Genomic DNA, 21601 nt, shown 5'->3' with positions numbered 1-21601 from the left:
TGAAGGTTTCACAAGAGTAAAACTTGAATTTTTTTTTCTTAATGCTTTACTAGTTCTTTGGAAAGAACCAGGAAAGTGTAATATTCTAAACAAGTATTGTAAATCCCTTTTGTAATTTAAACTTCTGTAATCAGAATTAACACATATGCTGCCTACAATCCCTGCCTTTTGCTTAACTCTTCTTGAAGGGAAGGGGATAGGTACAGTAGCTGGAAGTCAAAGTGCTTATTTCCTAAGGGGAAACACTGTGGAATAAGTGAAGCTAAAAGTGTAAATGACAGTCAGTCTTGCTTTGGAAAGTGTAGAGTGGATCCCTCTATGTTATGGCTCAGTAAATAACTGCCAAATTATTATTCTTGAGACCCCTGATATTACCCTAAGTAGTAATTGAGACAGGATCCAGAAAATCTCTGGATGTTAAGCTTTAATTTGAACTGCCACCAGGTGGTGCTAAATCACAGCCATGACAGGTATGAGTACAGCTGAAGGACCTCTGCAATTCCTGACTACTTAACCAGTTAATTCATTAAACATGCTGGTTTATAATCACACAATATCACTGTGTATTTTGCGTGATCTGGTTGGTTAATTTCCACATAATACATGACAGTAAGTTTTTTTCTACACTTGTTGAGCAAGTGACAGCTTTTTCAGATTTAGTAATTGTGAAAGGATAGGTAGTGCTGGTTACAAGTCAAAGATTTTGTGAAAGCAATAATGTCTGGGGGGAGATCCAAGATGGCTGAGCAGGGTGTAACCACACTAACTTCAGCTGCTGTGTGACATGAAAATAACAACAAAAAAAAAAAGGACCATGTTTTCTGGGGTCCTGACTTATGGAAATTTTCTTCTAGGAAGTGGAAATAACAACAATGACTGTGGAACAGAAGAAGAAAAAACAAAGCCACCACTGTATCCAGAAGTGCAGTACAGCCAGCTTCCAGTTGCCAGTTGTGTACCACTATCATACCACGACGAGGTAGGAAAAAACGGTTGTGTACACTGATGTTCACAGTTTTAACTGATAGAAATCCCAGACTCACTTTTGCTTCAGCCTGTGGAGCTCACTGGGATCTGAGCAACTGCTGGTTTAGAGTAGGCAAGTTGCCTTGTTTCTTTCCCATCCCGTACTCCTGCAAAGTGCCATATTTAGCAGCAAAAATTCCGAAGTGTTCCTCTGTTCTGTTTGTACTAGTGTTAGAATTAGCATCAGGAGGAGATACTATTTTCTGAAAGAGAAATGAGAGGAGACTCAGCAGCCTCAGTCACTGGTGATACTGCCTGATTGAGAAACCTTGTGCATCACACAGACTGAGTTTGGTCAGAAGCACTAGGTTGGCTAGAGTGCACACCTAAGCCTGTGAACTGTGAGCACATTGTCAGCTCCCACCATCCCTCACCAGACCGTTGGTGAATACCAGAGAGAAAGCTCAGTCTTAAGGTTAGTACAGGTTGCCACAGCTCTTGCAAGTATGACTGAGGATCTTATCTGAGGGGTATATCCATGATTCCCATTGACTTTGAATCTGGCCTGGAGGGTTGGCAGGTGGTGGGGGCACTCACTTGAGCCTATACAATGTTCGTCCCAATCCCTGCTGGATCATTTGCACCTATACACAGCATGCTAAGGCAGAAAACCGACAGCCAGTGGGCTCTGGGAATACCTTGTACATTCCCACAGCCTTGCATAGCTAAGCATGATCCCTACTCCCTGTGACTTTGGAGCCCTGCATGTTATAACTGTGGGAATTTTGTGATTGCATGGCACGGCATGGAGTGTAGCTGGGTCTCCGGGAAATCACTATGTTTGATTTAGTATTTCAGAGCTCTCTGAGTGCCTGGGATGAGTCATTGCAGAGATTTTGTGATCAACAGAGACTACACAGATCCTTTGTGTAATTCTTGTGAAGCCATACTTGTGATATGTAACCACTGTGGGATTTCCCCTAGTGCTGAGGGAGTGAACACACAGCAGATGTGTCATATTCTTCCTCCTGTTAATAGTAGAGGAAACCTATCATTCATAATGTGGCTGTCACCCTGGTCTTGTGCACCACACCGAAATACTGACAGGACTCAAATGCAGAAAGGACCTTACTAGCTTGACCTAACACATGCCTCTGAGTATCAAATGAATGCAGCTGTTTCATACAGCCATACAGACATATTTCAAGGATAAAAGTCATCAGAGGAGAAAGCTAATACTTGGTTCAACAAATATGTAACTGTGTCACATAATACAATGTAATTACTGAAGTTAAATAAATAATTAAAAAAAAAAAGAAATATGAGAAACACCAATAATGGAGACAATTATGACCTCCTCCCCAAAGAAACACAACAGCTCAGTATTAGAGTATAAAGATGAAAATATGAAGAGGTCGATGATATGGCTGAGAAGGGATTTTAAAAGATGATCATAACATTACTCAAGGGCACTGTGGCCTAGTGGCTGAAGTCTTTGCCTTGAACGCACCGGGATCCCATATGGGTGCCAGTTCTAATCCCTGCATCCAGCTCCTTGCTTGTGGCCTGGGAAGGCAGTAGAGGATGGCCCAAAACCTTGGGACCATTGGGACTCCCACCTGTGTGGGAGACCCGGAAAAGGCTCCTGGCCCCTGGCTTCAGATTGGCATAGCACCAGCCATTGTGATCACTTGGGGAGTGAATCATCGGACAAAAGATATTTTTCCCTTAAAAACAAAAGACTACTTGGGCCCGGCAGCGTGGCATAGCAGCTAAAATCCTTGCCTTGAACGCGCTGGGATCCCATATGGGCACCGGTTCTAATCCTGTTGGCCCCACTTCCCATCCAGCTCCCTGCTTGTGGCCTGGGAAAGAAGTCGAGGATGGCCCAAAGCTTTGGGACGCTGCACCCACGTGGGAGACCTGGGAGAAAGAGGTTCCAGGTTCCCGGCTTCAGATCAGCGCAGCACCGGCTGTTGCAGTCACTTGGGGAGTGAATCATTGGACGGAAGATCTTACTCTCTGCCTCTCCTCTCTGTATGTCTGACTTTGTAATAAAAATAAATAAATCTTTAAAAAAAGTTAAAAAAAGATTACTCAAACACAAAAATAAATTCATAAGTTGAGGAAAATATGACATAGATGGAAAATTTCCCCACAAGATGGAGATTTTTGAGATAATTAAAACTAAATAAAACTATTAGAAATGAAGATTTATTTCTTTAACTTTATTTTTTATTTGAAAGGCAGATAAGATTTATGGAAAGGAGACATGGAGAAAGGTCTTCCATCTACTAGTTCGTTCCCTAAATGGCTGCAATGGCCAGAGCTGAGCTAATCTGAAGTAAGGAGCCTAGAGCTTCTTCTGGGTCTCCAGTGCTGGTACAGAGTCCCAAGGCTTTGGGCTGTCCTCCACTGCTTTCCTAGACCATAAGAGGGAGATGGATGGGAAGTGGGGCAGTGCCCATATAGAATCTTGGCACTGGCAAGGTGAGAATTTAGCCATTGAGTCATTATGCTGCACACAGGAATGAAGATTTCAATATGCCCGCTAAAAAATGTGAAAAGCCTTAACAACTGACTTGGAGAGTCAGAAGAGAGAACGTCTGAAGCAGAAGACAAAGAAGAAATATGAGAAAAACTTTAAAATAGTATTTCAAATGTATAGAATAATACTAAATAATCTAAAATATGTGTCTTAGGAGCTCATGAAAGTGTGAGAAAAGAGTGGATGAATTCGAACACCAGTCCAACAAAATAATAACAGAAAACTTCCATGCTGTGGGAAAAAAGGGACATCCTAAGTACAAGAAGCACGTAGAAGTCCTAATAGACATGGCTAGAAAAGATCTTCACCAAAATTCATTAAAGCAAAAATAATAAGGACCCAGTGTGATAGCCTAGCGGCTAAAGTCCTGGCCTTGAACATGCTGGGATCCCATATGGGTACCAGTTCTAATCCCAGTCGTCCTGCTTCCCATCCAGCTCCCTGCTTGTGGCCTGCGAAAGCAGCCGAGGATGGCCCAAAGCTTTGGGACCCTGCACCCTTGTGGGAGATCTGGAAGAGGCTTCTGGCTTCTGGCTTCAAATTGGCTTGGTTCCAGCTGTTGTGGTCTCTTGGGGAGTGAACCATCGGACAGAAGATCTTCCTCTTTGTCTCTCCTCCTCTCCAACAGAAATAATTAAAATCTAAAAAAAAAAAAAAAAAAAAAAAACCCAAAGAACAAAATAATAAAGTAAAACACAAAGTTTCTAAAATATTCACAAGAGTAACATCAGGTTATGTTCAGAAGATTTCCAGTTAGATTGAGAGGTGATTTCTCATCAGAATCTCTATAGGCTAGGAAAGAACAGATGTACTCCAAGTCCTAAATGAAAAAAACCTGTCAACTCAGAATGCTGTAGCTTCTATAGCTCTTATATATAAGTGAAAGTGAAAAAGACCTTCCAAAACAAATAAGTGAAAGAGTTTATCACCACTCATGCAGCTTTTCAACGATGCTTATGGAAGTGCTACACATGGGAACAGAAAATGATCGTCATCATTATGATAGAATGTGAAGGCAGAAAATCACCCAGTGCAGTTTGAAGAAAACCCAAGCCAAACCCCTTCCAAACCTCCCCCCTTGTTGAATTCCTCCATATTGTTGTTACAGTAGTACAGTTCATAACCAGTCATGATTCCTTCATTGCGGGCATGGACCATGCAGAGTTCCGCATCTTATTGTCCAGATAAATTCAACAGTTTCATTGGGAGACCATCCTTGGTCTGAAAGTAGAGCTGGCAGAATCTCATCCCCTCCAATGAAAAGCCACTACACAACTTCAACAATAGGAAGAAACATGGAAGTTTACAACATCATGAAGTTAATTAACATGATATTGAGAGACCAAAATGTTAGAAAATGCAAGTTCTTAACCACACCCTGTAACTACTTCATTGACATCTCAATTTTAGTGTATACACAACTGACTGCTATAAACCTTAAAATGGTTATAGGGTACTTATTTACTTTTTATTATTATCATTTTATGATACAGTTCCATAGGTCCTGGGGTTTCCCTTATTCCCTCCCTGATTCCCCCTCCCTCCTCACTGAGTTCCCCTATATCTTTACTATAGTAAAGTTCTTCATACACAGTCATATGTCCATTAATGTCGGCATGGACAATGGCAGAGAGTCCAGCATTCTGTTGTCAAGATATAGTAAACAGTTTCATTGGGAGTTCATCTTTGTCTGGAAGTAGAGATGCATTCTACCTTGTATCCTCACGTCTGGATATGGTAGTCTCCATTACACAGTTACTATACATCCTCTTAAATCAAAGGCCACAAAACATAATCAACAATAGGAAGAAAAAAACAGAACAACACCATGAAGTTAAATAACATGCTGCTGAATGTATCGCTTAAGAAATGAAAAAGAAAATCAAGAATATTTTTGAAGAAAATGATGCTACTGTATAATATATGAGTCATTGAAGAATTTAATCAAAAGAGTTTTGAATAGGTGAAACTAACAAAAAATCAAAATCTATGAAATATAGTTTCCACTGATCTTTGTTGGTGAAATTGTCTCTTATAGGCAACAAATAGATGGGTTTTGTTTTATAAACCATACTACTTTTCTATGATGTTTGATTGATGAGTTTAAGCCATCCACCTCAGGGTTAATATGAATGAGCGGCAATTTGGTCTTGTCATTTTAGCAATGGGTTGTTCATTGCTTTAGTCTTCTATTGTTACTCTACTGGGATGTTCTTCACATTTGCCTTTGGTTTTGGTGGGTGACATTCCTTTTCTCTGTCAAGAGAACATCTTTAAGTATCATTTGGAAGAGGCAAATTCTTTTTTTAAATATTTATTTATTTTTATTGGAAAGGCAGATACACAGAGAGGAGGAGAGGCAGAGAGGAAGATCTTCCATCCAATGGTTCACTCCCGAAGCAACCGCAACGATCGGAGCTGTGCCAATCCGAAGCCAGGAGTCAGGAACTTCCTGCTAGTTTCCCACGTGGGTGCAGGGTTCCAAGGCTTTGGGCTGTCCTCAACTGCTTTCCCAGGCCACAAGCAGGGAGCTGGATAGGAAGCAGGACTGCCAGGATTAGAATTGGCGCCCATATGGGATCCTGGCACGTTCAAGGCCAGGACTTTAGCCACTAGGCTATTGCACTGGGCTCTGAAAAGCCATATTATTTTTTAAACTTTTTTTTACTGTGGAAAATTTTATTTCATTTTCAAAGACAAAGAAAAGTTTTGCTGGATATGTTATTCTGGGCTGACAGTTTTTTTTCTTTTAGAATCTGGAATATGTCGCTCCATTCTCTTCTTGCCTGTAGAGTTTTCTGTGAGAGGTTTCCTGTGAGTTTAATTGGCATTCCATTATATGTTAGTTGATTTTTTTTTCATGAGCACATTTAAGGATATTTTCCTTATGTTTGAAGAGAGCTTGATGATCATGTGTCATGGTGAAGATCGCGTTTGAGCAAGCCTGTAGGGAGTTTTGTGCTCCTCCTGGGTGTTGTTTCCCAATTCTTTCCATAGATTGGGGAAATTTTCCTTTATTATTTCATTAAATACATTTGTAAACCCAGTTTCTCTTTCTGCACCTTCTGGGACTCCCATAACTCTTATATCTGGCCTCTTAATAGTGTCTTTCAATTCTTGAATACTTTTTTAGCCTGATCCAGCTCTGCTTCCAGCTTTCTGTTTGCTTCCCCTTTGTGACAGGAAACATCTTCCAATTCTGTGAGTGTTTCTTCTGCCTCCTTCATTCTGTTTTGGAGACTCTCCACTGTGGTTTTAACTTGCTCCACTGTATTCTTTTTTTTTTTTTTTTTTAAGATTTATTCATTTTATTACAGCCAGATATACAGAGAGGAGGAGAGACAGAGAGGAAGATCTCCTGTCCGATGATTCACTCCCCAAGTGAGCCGCAACGGGCCGATGCTGTGCAGATCCAAAGCCGGGAACCTGGAACCTCTTCCGTGTCTCCCACACGGGTGCAGTGTCCCAATGCATTGGGCTGTCCTCGACTGCTTTCCCAGGCCACAAGCAGGGAGCTGGATGGGAAGTGGAGCTGCTGGGATTAGAACCGGCACCCATATGGGATCCCGGGGCTTTCAAGGCGAGGACTTTAGCCGCTAGGCCACGCCGCTGGGCCCTCCACTGTATTCTTAATTTTTGATGTATCAGCTTCCATTTGATTCATTTCCAGTGTGACATATTCATTGAATTCTTTGAACTCCTGTATTACGTGCTTCTCTTTGTTGATAAAAAGTTTTATAACAAGTGTTTTTTTTTTTTTTTTTAATTCTGTATCCCTCAGTTTCTCGATGTCTTCCTTAGTTAACCTCTGAGGTTGGCAAAGGCTTTTGCTCCTTTTCAGGGGAGTCTTCAGTAATATTCATTTTGCCTCTGTCTCTTCTTTTGCTCTTGGTCATTGTACTTCTGGTTATCAGATTCTTCTGGTTGGGGCAGGTTTCTAAGCTGTGTCACCCTTAGGTTTACAGCTCGATTTTACTTACTGCAGTTAGTACACGGCTCTTTGTTTGCAGTTGGTTGTGCCACTCCCTCCAGCAAGTTGCAGGTCTGAGTACTCATGTTAGATTTCCACCATGGTCTCTGTAACCCCAGCTCCTGGTTCACCACTCTCCACCTCCTGTGCTATCGTGCTGAGGCTGCACCATTGTCTGTACAACCTTTCTCCCGGTTTCAGTTGGAGTAGGTTTCAGGATTAGGGAGACTCCAGGTGTCCAATATGGATCTAGGTTGTAGTTGGTGCTGATCTTGGCAGAAGCTATTGGCCGTTAGGTCTGAGGGCCACACGGGCCTATTTTGACCTATATGATGTTATAGTAGGTAATATTTTACTGTGGGACCAGTGCAGTGCATTGAGCTCCATGAGAACTCATGAAGCTCTTGCATGCACAGCTCACTGTTGTTCCTGCAGTCTTATTTGCCACACTGTACAAAGTGGTGCTTGGTGTGGCACTACTAGCTCTTGATCTGCTGTCTGTCAGGTCTGAGGGTTACCCAGACCTGTCTTGATTAAAACCTGCAGGATGTCATGCTGTTGCAGTTCAATGAGCCAGAAGTGAATTCACTCCCAGCTCAGTGCATGCTCAGTACTGCCCATAGCCATTGTCTCCTTAAACAAAACGGTGTCAGATATGGCCCTAGCGGGTGGACTGGTTGTGAAATCAATCCTGTTCTTGCACTGTCCATCTGGGATCTGCCACTCTGCCTCTGCTCCTGGTCAAATCAAACAGACCAGCAGGAAGGGCAGTTCTTTGTCTGGATTTGCCTTCTGAGCTCACCCAGTGAAAGTCTCTTCCCACATGGTTGTTGATGTAGTTCTGATTGCCTGCGCAATTCGGATCATCACTTTCTGAATGCCGCTGCAGTATCTGGTGTCTGCAACACCACATCGTTGTGACTGCTGCTTTCCTGTGTCTGTCAGTCTCCAGGTACCCCTCCGCTGCTGTTCTGTCCTCTCCTATTTCTTGGAATGCACTCTGTCTACTTCACACTGGCTAATATTTCTCCATCTATTTAAACGTGTCCTTGCCCTATTCTACCATCTTGATTCTCACCTGATGCCTTTTATATTTTTTCCTTTCTTATTGCTGTGGCTAAAACTCTCAGTACCAAATTGAATAAGAGTGGATAAAGTGGATATTCCTGTATTGGTCCAGATATAAGGGGAAAATGTGTTCAGCTCTTCCCAGTCAGTATGCTATCAGGTGTTGGTTTTCATAGTGTTTAAAATTTGAGTTATATTTCTTCTATATCTAATTTGTGGAGTACATTTTTTTTTATCATAAAGGGGTTTTAATCTTATCAAATACTTTCTCTGCATTTATTTAGATGACTATATAACATATATATATATACTGTCTACCTATCTATAGATTTACTTATTTATTTTGAAATAATTACAGAGAGAAACAGTTGGAGAAAGCTTCCACCTGTTAGCTCAGTCCTCAGATGACCATAATGTCTAGTCTTGGGCCAGGCTAAAGCCAGGAGCCAGGTATTTCATGTGGAATCTCCAGTATGGGTGACAAACACATGGGCTATCTTCTGCTGCTTTCCCAGCTTTTTAGCAGACAGATGGTTTAAATTGGAGGCCATGAATCAGCCCCCTCATTGGATGCTGGCATAATAGATGATGGCTTTACCCACTGGGCCACAATGCTATCCCTGGTCTTATATATATAAGACCATTCTGGGAATATGATTTATGCTTTTTTAAAAAAAGATTTATTTGAAAAGGTAGATTTACAAAGAAACAGAGAGAAATAGAGAGATCTTCCATCCACTGGTTTACTCCTGAAATCGCCATAGTGGCCAGAGCTGAGCCAATTCAAAGTCAAGAATCAGGAGGTTACTCATTACTATGTCAATTAATTCCATAATGATGTAAATTTTTGCTGATGGTATGTTGGAGCTTTTAATTGATCGGGATGATACTCTGCTGGCTCTGTCTTCAAACCAGAGAGGGTATACCTAAGAAGCCGTTGAACTTGACTGGACCATAAGATGCTGGGCTCTATGTTTGGTATATGCTTGCAATGAGGGAATCTCAACTGAACTTGAACTGTGGTTATGCAACAAGGTGGAGGAATCCACCATGGTGGGAGGGTTTGGGGAGGGGTGGGGAGAATCCCAGTACCTATGAAACTGTGTCACATAATACAATGTAATTAATGAATAATAATAATAAAAAAAGAATCAGGAGCCTCTTCTGGGTTTCCCACAAGGGTGCCGGGGCCCAAGGACCTGAGCCATTCTTCACTGTTTTTCCAGATCACAAGCAGAGAGCTGTATGGGAAGTGGAGCACTTGGTACAAGAACCGGTGCCCTGTGGACTGTTTTTGGTACTGCTTGTGCTGACTATACCACTGTGCCAGCCCCATGTGGTATGATTTCTGGTGGTTATTGAATTGTGAGTGTTGAACCACTGTTGCTTTTCTCTGGTAAATCTCATTTTTATTATTATGTGTAATCTTTTGAAACAGTTTTGAATTTGGGTTGCTTGTATTTTGTTGAGAATCTTTGTTAAATATGTTTATTAAGAATAGAGGTCTGTAGTTTTTTGTTTATGTTATTTCTCTGTTTGTTTATGGCATCAAAATGATATTGGCCTAATAAAATGAGTTTGTCAGAGTCCCATCCTGGTTATAATTTTGGAGTAGTTTCAGAAGTGTAAGCATTAGGTCCTCTCTATCTGTTTTGAAGAATTTGGTAGTAAAGCCATCAGATCCTGGACATTTACATGATAGAAGACTTTTGATTACTGTTTCAATCTAATGAATATTGTAGATCTGTGTAGAATATTTATATCTTCTTGCTTAATCATGGTAGATTCTGAGTATCTAGAATTTTTAAAGCTTTTCCAATTAGCATATATATTTTTCAACTTGCATCTAATTTTATAGTAGTTTCTTAGGATTGCCTTTATTTGAATGGTTTCAGTTTTAATATCTCCTTTTCATCTCTAGTTTTGTAAAAAAATTCAGTTAGAGGTTTATTTGTTTTGTCTATATTCTCAAAAAACTAGAATTTTGCTTTGCTGATTTTTTTTTAGTTTCATTTGTTTCTGCTCTAATTCTTATTTCTTGCTTCCTGTTGATATGGATTTTTTTTTAACTTTTTAAAAAAGATTTTATCATTATTGGAAAGCTGGATATACAGAGAGGAGGAGAGACAGAGAGGAAGATCTTCCGTCCGATGATTCACTCCCCAAGTGAGCCGCATCGGGCCAGTGTGCGCCAATCCGATGCCAGGAACCAGGAACCTCTTCCGGGTCTCCCACGCGGGTGCAGGGTCCCAAAACTTTGGGCCATCTTCGACTGCTTTCCCAGGCCACAAGCAGGGAGCTGGATGGGAAGTGGAGCTGCCGGGATTAGAACCGGTGCCCATATGGGATCCCGGGGCATTCAAGGCGAGGACTTTAGCCGCTAGGCCACTGTGCCGGGCCCTTTTTTTAACTTTTGAGATGTATGACTAGTTATTTTTTATTTGACACATTTCTTTTTCTTAATGTAGGCACCTACTGGTGTAAACTTCCCTCTCTTCATACTGTGTTTGCTATATCCCACGGGTTTGATACATCATTTAAATTTTATTTATTACTTTTTTTGATACATTTTTTTATTATTGTTATTATTTTATAATACAGTTTCATATTCCCTTATCCCCTCCCCAGTTCCCTCCCCCTCAGTTCCGCTATATCATTACTAACATAAAGTTCTTCATACTCAGTCATATGTCCATCATTGCGGGCATGGACAATGGCAGAGAGTCCAGAATCCTATTGTCAAGATATAGTAAACAGTTTCATTGTAAGTCCATCTTTGTCTGAAAGTAGAAATGCATGCCACACTACATCCTCACATCTGAATGTCGGTCTCCATTTCACAGCTACCATACATCCCCTTAAATGAAAAGTCATGTTTCAAAATCAACAATAGAAAGAAAAATAGAAATTTACAATGCCATGAAGTTAAATGACATGTTACTAGATATGATAGTCTCCATTACACAACTGCTGTACATTCCCTTAAATGAAAAGTCGTGATACAAAAACAACAATGAAAAGAAAAATAGAAATTTACAATGCCTGTAGTTAAATGACATGTTACTAGATATGACAGTCTCCATTATACAGCTACTATACATCCCCTTAAATGAAGAGCCACAAAACAAAATCAACATCTGGGAGAAAAAAGAAATTAACAACATCAAGAAGTTAAATAACATGTTATTAAATGACTAATGTGTAGCTGAAGAAATGAAAATCAAGAACCTTCTTGAAGAAAATGATGCCACTGCATGATCTACGAGTCATTGAATGATTCAATCAGAAGGAAGTGTTTTGAAGAGATGAAACTGACAGAAAACAACAAAACCCATGTGATATAGTTTCTGCTGATCTTTGTTGAAGTGAGTCTCCTCCAGACAATAAAAAGATGGGTTTTGATTTTTAATCCAGTGTACTAATCTATGACGTTTGATTGAGCTTAAGCCATTTACATTCAGAGTTTAATATACATGGGTGGTACTTTGGTCCTGTCATTTCAGGAATGGGTTGTTCATTGGTTTAGTCTTCTGTTGTCATTTTAGTGGTATGTTCTTCTGTTTGCCTTTGGTTTGGGTAAGTGCAATTCCTCTTCTCTCTCAAGAGAACATCTTGAAGTATCCCTTGCAGGGCAGGTTTGGAAGAGGCAAATTCCTCCAGCCTCTCTTTACTGTGTGGAAGAATTTTATTTCATTTTCAAAGACGAAAAAAAGCTTTTCTGGATATGTTATCCTAGGCCGAAAATTTTTTTCTTTTAGAATCTGGAATATGTCACTGCATTCTCTTCTTGCCTGTAGAGTTTCCTGTGAGAGATCTCCTGTGAGCTTAAATGCTTTCCTTTATATGTCAATTGATTTTTTTCACGTGCACATTTAAGGATTTTTTCCTTATGTTCAACCAAAGAGAGCTTGAAGATCATATGTCGTGGTGAAGATCGTTTTTGATCAAGCCTGTTGGGAGTTCCGTGCCCCTCCTGGAACCTGTTTCCCAATTCTTCCTCTAGATTGGGGAAATTTTCCTTTATTATTTCATTAAATACATTTGTCAACCCAGCTTCTCTTTCTGTACCTTCTGGGACTCCCATAACTCTTAGATTTGGCCTCTTAATAGTGTCTTTCAATTCTTGAGTACTTTTTTTGACCTGATCCAGCTCTGCTTCCAGCTTTTTATTTGCTTCCCCCTGTTGACAGGAAATACCTTCCAATTCTGAGATTCTTTCTTCTGTTTGCTTCATTCTGTTTTGGAGACTCTCCACTGTACTCTTAATTTGCTCCACTGTGTTCTTAATTTCTGATATACCAGCCTTGATTTGCTTTATTGCTTCCTTAAATTCTTTGAACTCTTGCATGAGCTTCTCACTGTTAATCAGAATCTTTAAAATGAGTCTTATGGATTCTGTGTGCCCCATTTTCTTGATGTCTTCCTCAGTTAACTCTGAGGTTGGCATAGGGTTTTGCTCCCTTGCAGGGGAATTTTCGGGAATATTCATTGTGCCTTTGTCTCTTCTTTTGCTCTTGATCATTGTACTTCTGGTTAGCAGAGTCTTCTTGGGGTAGGTTTCTAAGCTGTGTCACCCACAGGGCTACAATGCGATTTTACTTATTGCAGTTGGTACACACCTTTTTGCTTGCAGCCACTTGTGCTACAACCTCCAGCGAGTTCCAGGTTTGGGTTCTTTTGTCAGATTTCCACCATGGTCTCCACAGCCCCAGCTCTTGACTCACCACTCTCCACCTCCTGTGATACCGTGCTGAGGCCTCACCATTGTCTCTGCAACCTTTCTCCCACTTCTGGTTGGAGCAGGTCCCAGGATTAGAGAGATACCAGGTGTCCTATATAATTAGGTTGTTGGTGGTGCTGATCTTGTCGTTAGGTCTGGGTGCCACATGGACCTATTTTGGCTGGTATGATGGCACAGTCGGTATTATTTTCCTGCGGGACCAGTGCAATCACAGACCTCAGCAAGTTCTCGCGAGATCAGCACATGTGCAGTTCACTATTGTCCCCTGAAGTCCCAAAGCTATTGCCACAGTGCCCAAAATGGCGCCTGATGTACAAACACTAAGGTTCTTGATTTGCTGGCCATCAGATCCGAGGACTATCCCAGACCTGCCCTGGGTGGAACCCGTAGAATGCCATGTCGTTGCAGTTCACTGAGACAGAAATGAGCTCACTCCCAGCTCAACGCATTCTCAGTCCCTTCCCTTGCCCTTTCCTCTTTACACAAAATGGCGCCCAATTCAGCTCTAGGGGCTGACTGGGCTGTGAAATCCACTCTGTTCTCATACTGCCCGTCTGGGATCTGCTGCTCTGTCTCTGCTCCTGGTCAAATAAAATGGACCAGCAGAACGGACAGTTCTTTGTCTGGGTTCACCTCCCAATCTCCCAGTGAAAGTCCCTTCCCACCTGGTTGCTGGTGGAGTTTCGGCTGCTGTGGAGTTCAGATTGCGTGCTGGAGTATCAGTCTCTGCAACACCACACTGTTGTGTCCACTGCTTTCCTGTGTCGGTCAGTCTCCAGGTACCCCTCTGCTGTTGTTCTGTCCTTTCCTACAACCTGAAATATGTCCTCTCTGCTTCATTCTGATTGAATGTTTTCCCGTCTGTATAAATGTGTCCTTACCCTATTCCGCCATCTTGATTCTCAATTTTTATTTATTTCAACTAAATTTTTTATTTCCCTTTCGATTTTTTCAGTGATCCTTTGATCATTCAAGAGCATGTTGCCTAACTTCCATGTATTTAGGAGTGTTCTGTTGTTCTGGTTGATTTCTAGCTTTGTTTCTTACTGATCTGAGAAGATACATGATATGATTTTGATCTTCTAATATTTACTGACACTGATTTTGTTGCGTCAGATATGATCTCTCCTAGTGCATGTCCCATGTGCTGCTGAGCAGTATATACCTTCTGTAGCTCTTGGGTGACATGTCCTGTAGATGTGCATTGGCAAATTTGCTTGATAGTGTGTTCCAATCCAAATGTTCTTCTAGCCTGGATGATCTTTCCATTAATGAGAGCATGCAGCTGAAGTCATCTCTCCCCTACATCTAATAGTATCGGCTGAATATGTATTTGTGGTTTGTGTTGGGATCATATATATTATTATATTATGTGATGGTATTTTTTGAATGGATGTTGATTATACTTGTCATGTAGTGAATTCAATGGTGTCATGTATTTTCATGATGTTTACTGCTAATGCAGGACTGCCTTCAGAATTTCTTCTAAGGCTGGTCTGGTGGTGGTGAATTCTCAGCTTTTGCTTATCCAGAAATTAACTTACTTCTCTCTCACTTTCAGACAATATCTATGAGTATAATACGCTTGGAAGTTTTTTTTCCTTTCAAAGGCTTGAAAATACCATCTGCTTCTCTTCTGGCCTATTTGGCTTTTTTGAGAACTCTGACATTAGTCTAATTGGCTTTCCTTTATATGTAACTTGATGCTTCTCTCTTACTGTCTTCAGGATTCTCTCCTTATCCTTAATTTTTGTGCTTAGCAATTTGATTATAGTATTCCTTGGAGAGGTTCTTTTGTTTTTTTAGGTCAGTAATTTTGGGGTCTTTGGGCTTCTTGCATTTGGATAACCATGTCAACTTTAAAACCTAGGATGCCTTCCATTATTATTTAGTGAGTTTGCGCTGGCTTTTTTTTCATCTCTCCTCCTTTAGGAATGCCTATAATACGAATATTTGGGTGTTTAATGGTGTCCCATATTTTGCACATTCATTTAATTTTTTAAAAAAATTAAAAAAAATTTATTTGAATAACAGAGTTACAGAGAGGGAAAGAGACAGAGAGATCTTCCACCTGCTGGTTCACTCCCCAAATGGCTTCAATGGCTGGTACTGGGCCAGTCTGAAGTCAAAAGCTTCTTCTGGGTCTCCCATGTGGGTACAAGAGCCCAAGAATTTGGATCATCTTCTGGTGTTTTCCCAGGTGCATCATTATGGTGCTAGATGGAAATGGAGCAGCTGAGGCTCAAACTGGTGCCCAGATGGGATACTGGCACTGCAGGTAGTGACCTCCACTTTATTATTTAAAATCCCTTTTATTGTTATTTTTGCCTGTTGGTGTTACTTCAAAAAAGTTTTGTCTGCAATGTCAGAAATTCTTTCCTCTACTTGGTTTATTCTACTGTTAAAACTCTTAAATGTATGTTTTTTGTTCCACTGATTGAAGATTTTGTCTCTAAAATTTTCTATTTGGTTCTTCCTAATAATTTCTATCACCTTAGTAATATTTTTACTTTCAGTAATTATGTCACCCATTTGTTACTCATTTCTTCAGATGTCTGTCTATATTCTCTTACATCACACTGAGTTTCCTTACAATCATTATTTGAATTCTATTTTGTTTCTGAGGACTTGTGTAATTTTTCAGAAGTGTCTTGTTTTTGGTGCTAAGGGAGACAAAAGCAGCTGTGTCTCATCCCAATGACAAATCTGAGTGATTCTGGTGTTTCTGGCACCAATTGCTGTGAGTCTAGGGCTGTGTGATGTGGGTCAGCCCTTTGTCACATGCTGCTAGAAGAGTCCACTTGGTGCTGTGGCTTATAACATACCAACATCTCTGGTTCTAGGACCTTGGGATGTGAACTGGTGCTTGTTCCAGTCCTACAGGGTGATTACAAAATACACAGAGATTTTTCTCTGGCAGGTGTGAAGAGGTAGAATTCAGGTAGGATCGTCCCCAGGCCATCCAGGCAGATTACAATGGAACTGAGGAAATTAGAACTGTTATACTCCTGGTGTTGTGGGGCACAGAGGAGTCACTATTCAGATTCCCCTGGGTGGCAGCTGGTGTTTTGTGGGGCTAGTGCAAGCCCCTGGGAGCTAAGGGAAGCCCTCCTGCCTTATGTAGCATGAATTAAAATAGCTGTGCCCCCAAACTTGCATCCTTACAAGATGCAGGGCATCTGTCCTTTGCCACAAGTTGCTGTTACTCTGATTTTGGTAGTAGTGGAACACAGGTCTGATGCATGACCATTTACAGCTGAAACCAGTGCTCTGCAGGAGTTGGGGAAGGGAGGGATGTAAGGTGGCTGCCCTTCTCTGTTAGTCAGATTCTTGTCAGCCTCTCAGGCTGTTCAGTTCTCTCTCAGACCAAGCTGTGGGTTGCAGGGCACAGGGAAATATCTTCCTCCTTTGATTTTGCAATCTGATGACTCCCAGGCAGCGGTTTTCTGTGCAGCCACCTGCAGTAGCATTTCTGTCCTCCCCACTATTGTCACACAGAGTCATCATTTTGTCAGTTTTTTGCTGCAAATGGCCATCAGTCAGATCCTTGGAAAATCTTTTGTTCTCTTCATATCCCAGGACAGCTGAAGTCAGTGTGGATCCATTATGGATCCAACCCAGAGGGAAACTCTTACACATGATTGGTTGGAATGTAAATTAGTGAAGCCACTCTGGAAAAGAGTATGGAGATTTCTTAAAAAGTCAGAAATAGAATTGGCATGTGACCCACCAGTTCCATTACTGGGTATATATATATCCAAAAGACATGAATGCACTGTATCAAAAATGTACTATCATGTTTATTGCAGAATTATTCATAGTAGGCAAGATAGAGAATCAACCAAGGTGTCCATCATCAGATGAATGGATAAAGAAAGTTTGACACACACACACACACACACACACACACACACACACACAGGAATACTATTCAGATACAGAAAGATTGAAGGTCTGTCATTTTCAGCAAAATGATGGCTACCAGAGGACATTGTTAGGTTCAATAAGCCAGACACAGAAAGACAAATACCACATATTCTCCTTTATACATGTAAGCTGGGGAAAAAAGTAAATCTAAACACAGAATGTTGATTATTAGAGGCTGGTGTATAAGTGTGTGTAGAAGAAATTAGTTTTAAGGTACCAAATCAGAGTCAGATCAAGGAATTAATTTCTAATGTAATACAGCATAGTGGAGAGACTGTAGTTCACAATAACCTAGTACATTTTGTGTGACCAAACAGAAGAGAGACGTTGCAAGTCTTCATTTGTAATGTTAAAGATAGAAAATGTTGAATATTCTGCTTAGACCAGTATACATTGTACATGTGCATTGGAATATAGTAGAGAAGATATGTATAATTATTATGAATAAAAATTAAAAATAAAGCATCATTGAGTCAGTAGTTTATAGTTTAGAGAACCAAACATAAAAAGCTTTGTGTTTAAATTAGTTGATTCTAGACATCATGAATCTCTGGGGCAAGTAGTATACTGGTCTCATAATTTTAATTTTTAGTTATAAGAGAGATGGCTACCGAAAAATAGCTGAATGTTAGACTTCTGGATGTTGCTGAAGGACTATATTATTTTTAACAATATGGAGCAAATGATTGAAGGGGAGTGAGGGAGTTGTAGTGGGAATCCCTTTACCTACAAAACTGTATCATACAAAATAATAACATTGAAACATATAGAAAAAGTAAAAAAAAAACATAGTCACATTTTACTAAGAACTATATACACATATAATCTACTTCAAAGAAAGTCTTTTAGTTTGGGTTCCCTTTTAAGTATATCCTGTATAAAAAAAGTTTTGGATCCAGTGCAGTAGCAGAGCAAAAAGTCCTTGCCTTGCATGTGCCCGGCTCCCACATGGGCGCTGGTTATAATCCTGGGAGCCTTGCTTCCCATCCACCCTGGTTGTGGCCTGGGAAAGCAGTCAAGGATGGCCTAAAGCTTTGGGGCCCTGCATCCACATGGGAAAAACTTGGAAGAGGGTCCTAGCTTCTGGTTTCAGATCTGCTCAGCTCTGGGATCTTGCTGTCACTTGGAGAGTGAATCATTACATGGAAGATCTTCACTCTGTCTCTCCTCCTCTCTGTATATCTGAGTTTCCAATGAAAATTTTAAAAGAAATCTTAAAAAAAGTTTTGAAGAGCTGAATTAATTGATGGGGAATTAAAAAGGGTAGAGGTAAAGTCAAGCAAAGGTGTATTTGTTTTGCTTGGTTACTGTCACTCATGCCAATCTTTTTTTTTTTCCCATTAGCAATATTTATTTATTTTTTTATTCATTAATTACATTGTATTATGTGACACAGTTTCATAGGTACTGGGATTCTTTCCACCCCTCCCCACACCGTCCCCCCATGGTGGATTACTCCACCTTGTTGCATAACCACAGTTCAAGTTCAGTTGAGATTTCCTCTTTGCAAGCATATACTAAACATAGAGTCCAGCATTTTATAGTCCAGTCAAGTTCCTTGTCATGCCAATCCTTTTATTTTTTTATTTTTTAATTTTTTTTTAAGATTTATTTTATTTTTATTACAAAGTCAGATATACTGAGAGGAGGAAAGATAGAGAGGAAGTGGAGCTGCTGGGATTAGAACCAGCGGCCATATGGGATCAAGGCGAGGACCTTAGCCACTAGGCCACGCTGCCGAGCCCATGCCAATCCTTTTAAAGAACCTGATGCAATGTGGGTAGGAGCTGTCACTTGATGACAATGATGCAAGAAAGAATGATTATCCATCGCTTTCTAATCCATGTTGGCCCAAGGTGGCCCCATAAAATATTGTCATCCTTGCATTTCTGGGCTTCACAGATCAGTGCTGCCAAATTCCTGCTGATGTCTCCAGTAGCAAAGCCAGAGAATTTCCTGAAGAAAATTGAAAGGTAGTTGGCAGAGGTCAAGGTAGAGCAAGACACTATCGTTAGTGGGAGACTGAGCTAAGACTGCAGCTAAGGCTAAATTACTGAGAAGCTCTGAAATGCTGTTCAAGAGGATTCTCATACTGAAGTACTCTTCCCTTAGTAGTGCATAGTATTAATTTTGTGAATTAATTAATTTTGGTAATAATAATGATTAGGTACATATATATATTTTTTTTGTAAAAATGATGTTGTACTTGTGTACCGAGAATTAAAATATCTTGAACACCATCTAATTTTTTCCTTGTTTTGTTACCATAGAAACATAGTATCACTCACCATCCTCGATTTGTGTTCCAATTTTCATAGCTTGTTCCTCATTTCATTATTTAAAAGCATAGAAAGTCCAGGTGTTGTTCATTTAGTTATTTATGCTCATTGGATAGGAAATTTCAGGTTTATTTTTAAGTGAGTATTATCCACTTGATTGTGAAAATCACAGTCTCTTAAGAAAGAATGTTAATTAGCAGATACAGAGAATAAGTTAAAATAGGAACAAAGATTCCTTAGTATTAAAAATTAGCAGGGAGATAATCAGTTGCAAATTATCAACTGTGCTCTTCATTAAAATAGAGATATCAGGGTACAGTGGATAGAACACTGGCCCTAGAGTCTTTAAGTCTTTGGGCTTTATTGCTCAAAAGCTTTATGAATTTGACCAAGCAGTTTGAGGCATACGTAAATGTCATTTTCATTGATCTGGGAAAATAGGGATAAAATTGCCAGTATTACAGGGCCATTGTAAGGATTTAAATGAGGTTGTATTTGTTAAAGCATATAGTGTAAGTTACGTATGTGAAACATAGTAAGTATACATAAAAATCAGTTGATTTAAATATGAAATGTATAGTCTACATTTTCTCTGATCCATACACTGGTGAAAAATACAATCAGACTAGAGTCCATGTTTTCAAAATCTTTGCATTCTTGTGCTATTTATTACATTTTCAGTCTTTACCTAGATATTACTACTGTACAAAAATCTTTGTGACTTTTTATCAAATAGACCCCTCTTCCCTTTTGAACGTGTAAGTTAATCAGTATCAGTCTACTGGAAAGAGAAGAACTTCAGGAGACTTTAATTCTAAAGATAATGTTTTTGGCTACAAACAGCAGAAATTAGTGGTGCTTAATTAAAACAGGATAGGAAGTAGCTCACAGAAAACATAGGAAGTCTAAAGAATGAGAACACAAGCATCCACTAAAGGAAATAAGTAGCCAAAAGGACACTATTGGAACATGACAGTAGGATTCACTGAATGGCACCTGGTATCACCACTGCAGCTGGCACCCTGCATTGCCACACTTGGCACCTTAACCATATCTGTCCCAGGTGAGTGGGCAGTACAATAAATTCCTCCTCATCCTTCCCTTATTTTAAAATCTTATCATTTTGTTGGTCTTATGCTTTCTTCTTTCTTTCATTTTTATGACAACCTGAGTCTGACCTAAAATTCTAATTGTGAATCTTTCCAGGTAGCTAAAGATTGTGCTATGTTACTGTACTCTGGTTGCTAGGAGGTGGGGAATCAGTTTTGGCTGGTGTAGTTGAAGATGGAAGCCCTTGATGCAAAAACAAAACAAAACAAAAACCAAAAAACAAAACAAAACAAAAACCAAAAGCAGTAAATGCAAACCAAAACCAAAAAACTACCAGTCTAGCCTTCTTGGATGACCAATACCCACCAATATACTTTTTCTTAATTTATATTGAAAAGCACATTATGTATGTAAGGGGCATTATGGGGTGGGTTAAGCCACTGTCAATAGCACTGCATCTTGTTTGGGCCCAAGCTGGAGTCCCAGATGCTCCACCTGAGACTCAGTTCTCTGATAGTGTACCCATGGAAACAGTGGAGGCTGGCCCAAGTGGCTTGGACCTTTACACCCATGTGGGAGACCCAAAAGAATCTCTTAGCTCTTGGCTTTGGTCTGGGGCAGCCCAGGTCTTAGCAACCATCTGGAGAGTGAGCCAGTCTCTGCTTCTCACTGTAACTCTGCCTTTAAAATAAAAATAAATCACAGAAAAAGATTTTTGCAAGTTGCATAATTGCATTGAATTTATATATTTTTAAAGAGATTTATTTATTTTTACTTGAAAGGCAAATTTACAGAGAGAAGCAAGCGACAGAGAAAAAGTGCACGTGCAGACGAGAGAGAATCTTCCATCCATCGGTTCACTCCTCAAATGGCTGAAATGACTGAAGCTGAACTGATCTGAAATCAGAACCAGGAGCTTCTTCCAGGTCTCCCATGTGGATGCAACAGTCCAAGGACTTTAGCCATCCTGTACTGACTTCCCAGGCCACAAGCAGGAAGCACTGTTCTCTATTAGTAGAGTTTTAAGCTGTTACTATAATTACTTCCATTGT

The 21601-nt window shown here is 40.2% G+C and overlaps 1 protein-coding gene across 4 annotated transcripts in view; it reads left to right on the top strand.

Moving 5' to 3' along the window:
- IGSF11 (immunoglobulin superfamily member 11) overlaps nucleotides 1-21601 on the top strand; it is a 253913-nt gene that overhangs the window by 75860 nt on the left and 156452 nt on the right. For 3 of the 4 annotated variants that reach the window (XM_058661926.1, XM_058661924.1, XM_012928657.3), the window contains exon 2: nucleotides 855-979. The exons of the other annotated variant lie outside the window; for it this stretch is intronic. The gene's annotated coding sequence lies outside the window, so the exon portion shown is untranslated. The remainder of the gene's footprint in view (nucleotides 1-854; nucleotides 980-21601) is intronic. 4 annotated transcript variants of the gene reach the window in all.

The sequence above is a fragment of the Ochotona princeps genome, chromosome 3 (assembly GCF_030435755.1).
Source record: "Ochotona princeps isolate mOchPri1 chromosome 3, mOchPri1.hap1, whole genome shotgun sequence".
Classification (NCBI taxonomy): domain Eukaryota; kingdom Metazoa; phylum Chordata; class Mammalia; order Lagomorpha; family Ochotonidae; genus Ochotona; species Ochotona princeps.
This window is presented reverse-complemented; position numbering and strand designations above follow the sequence as displayed.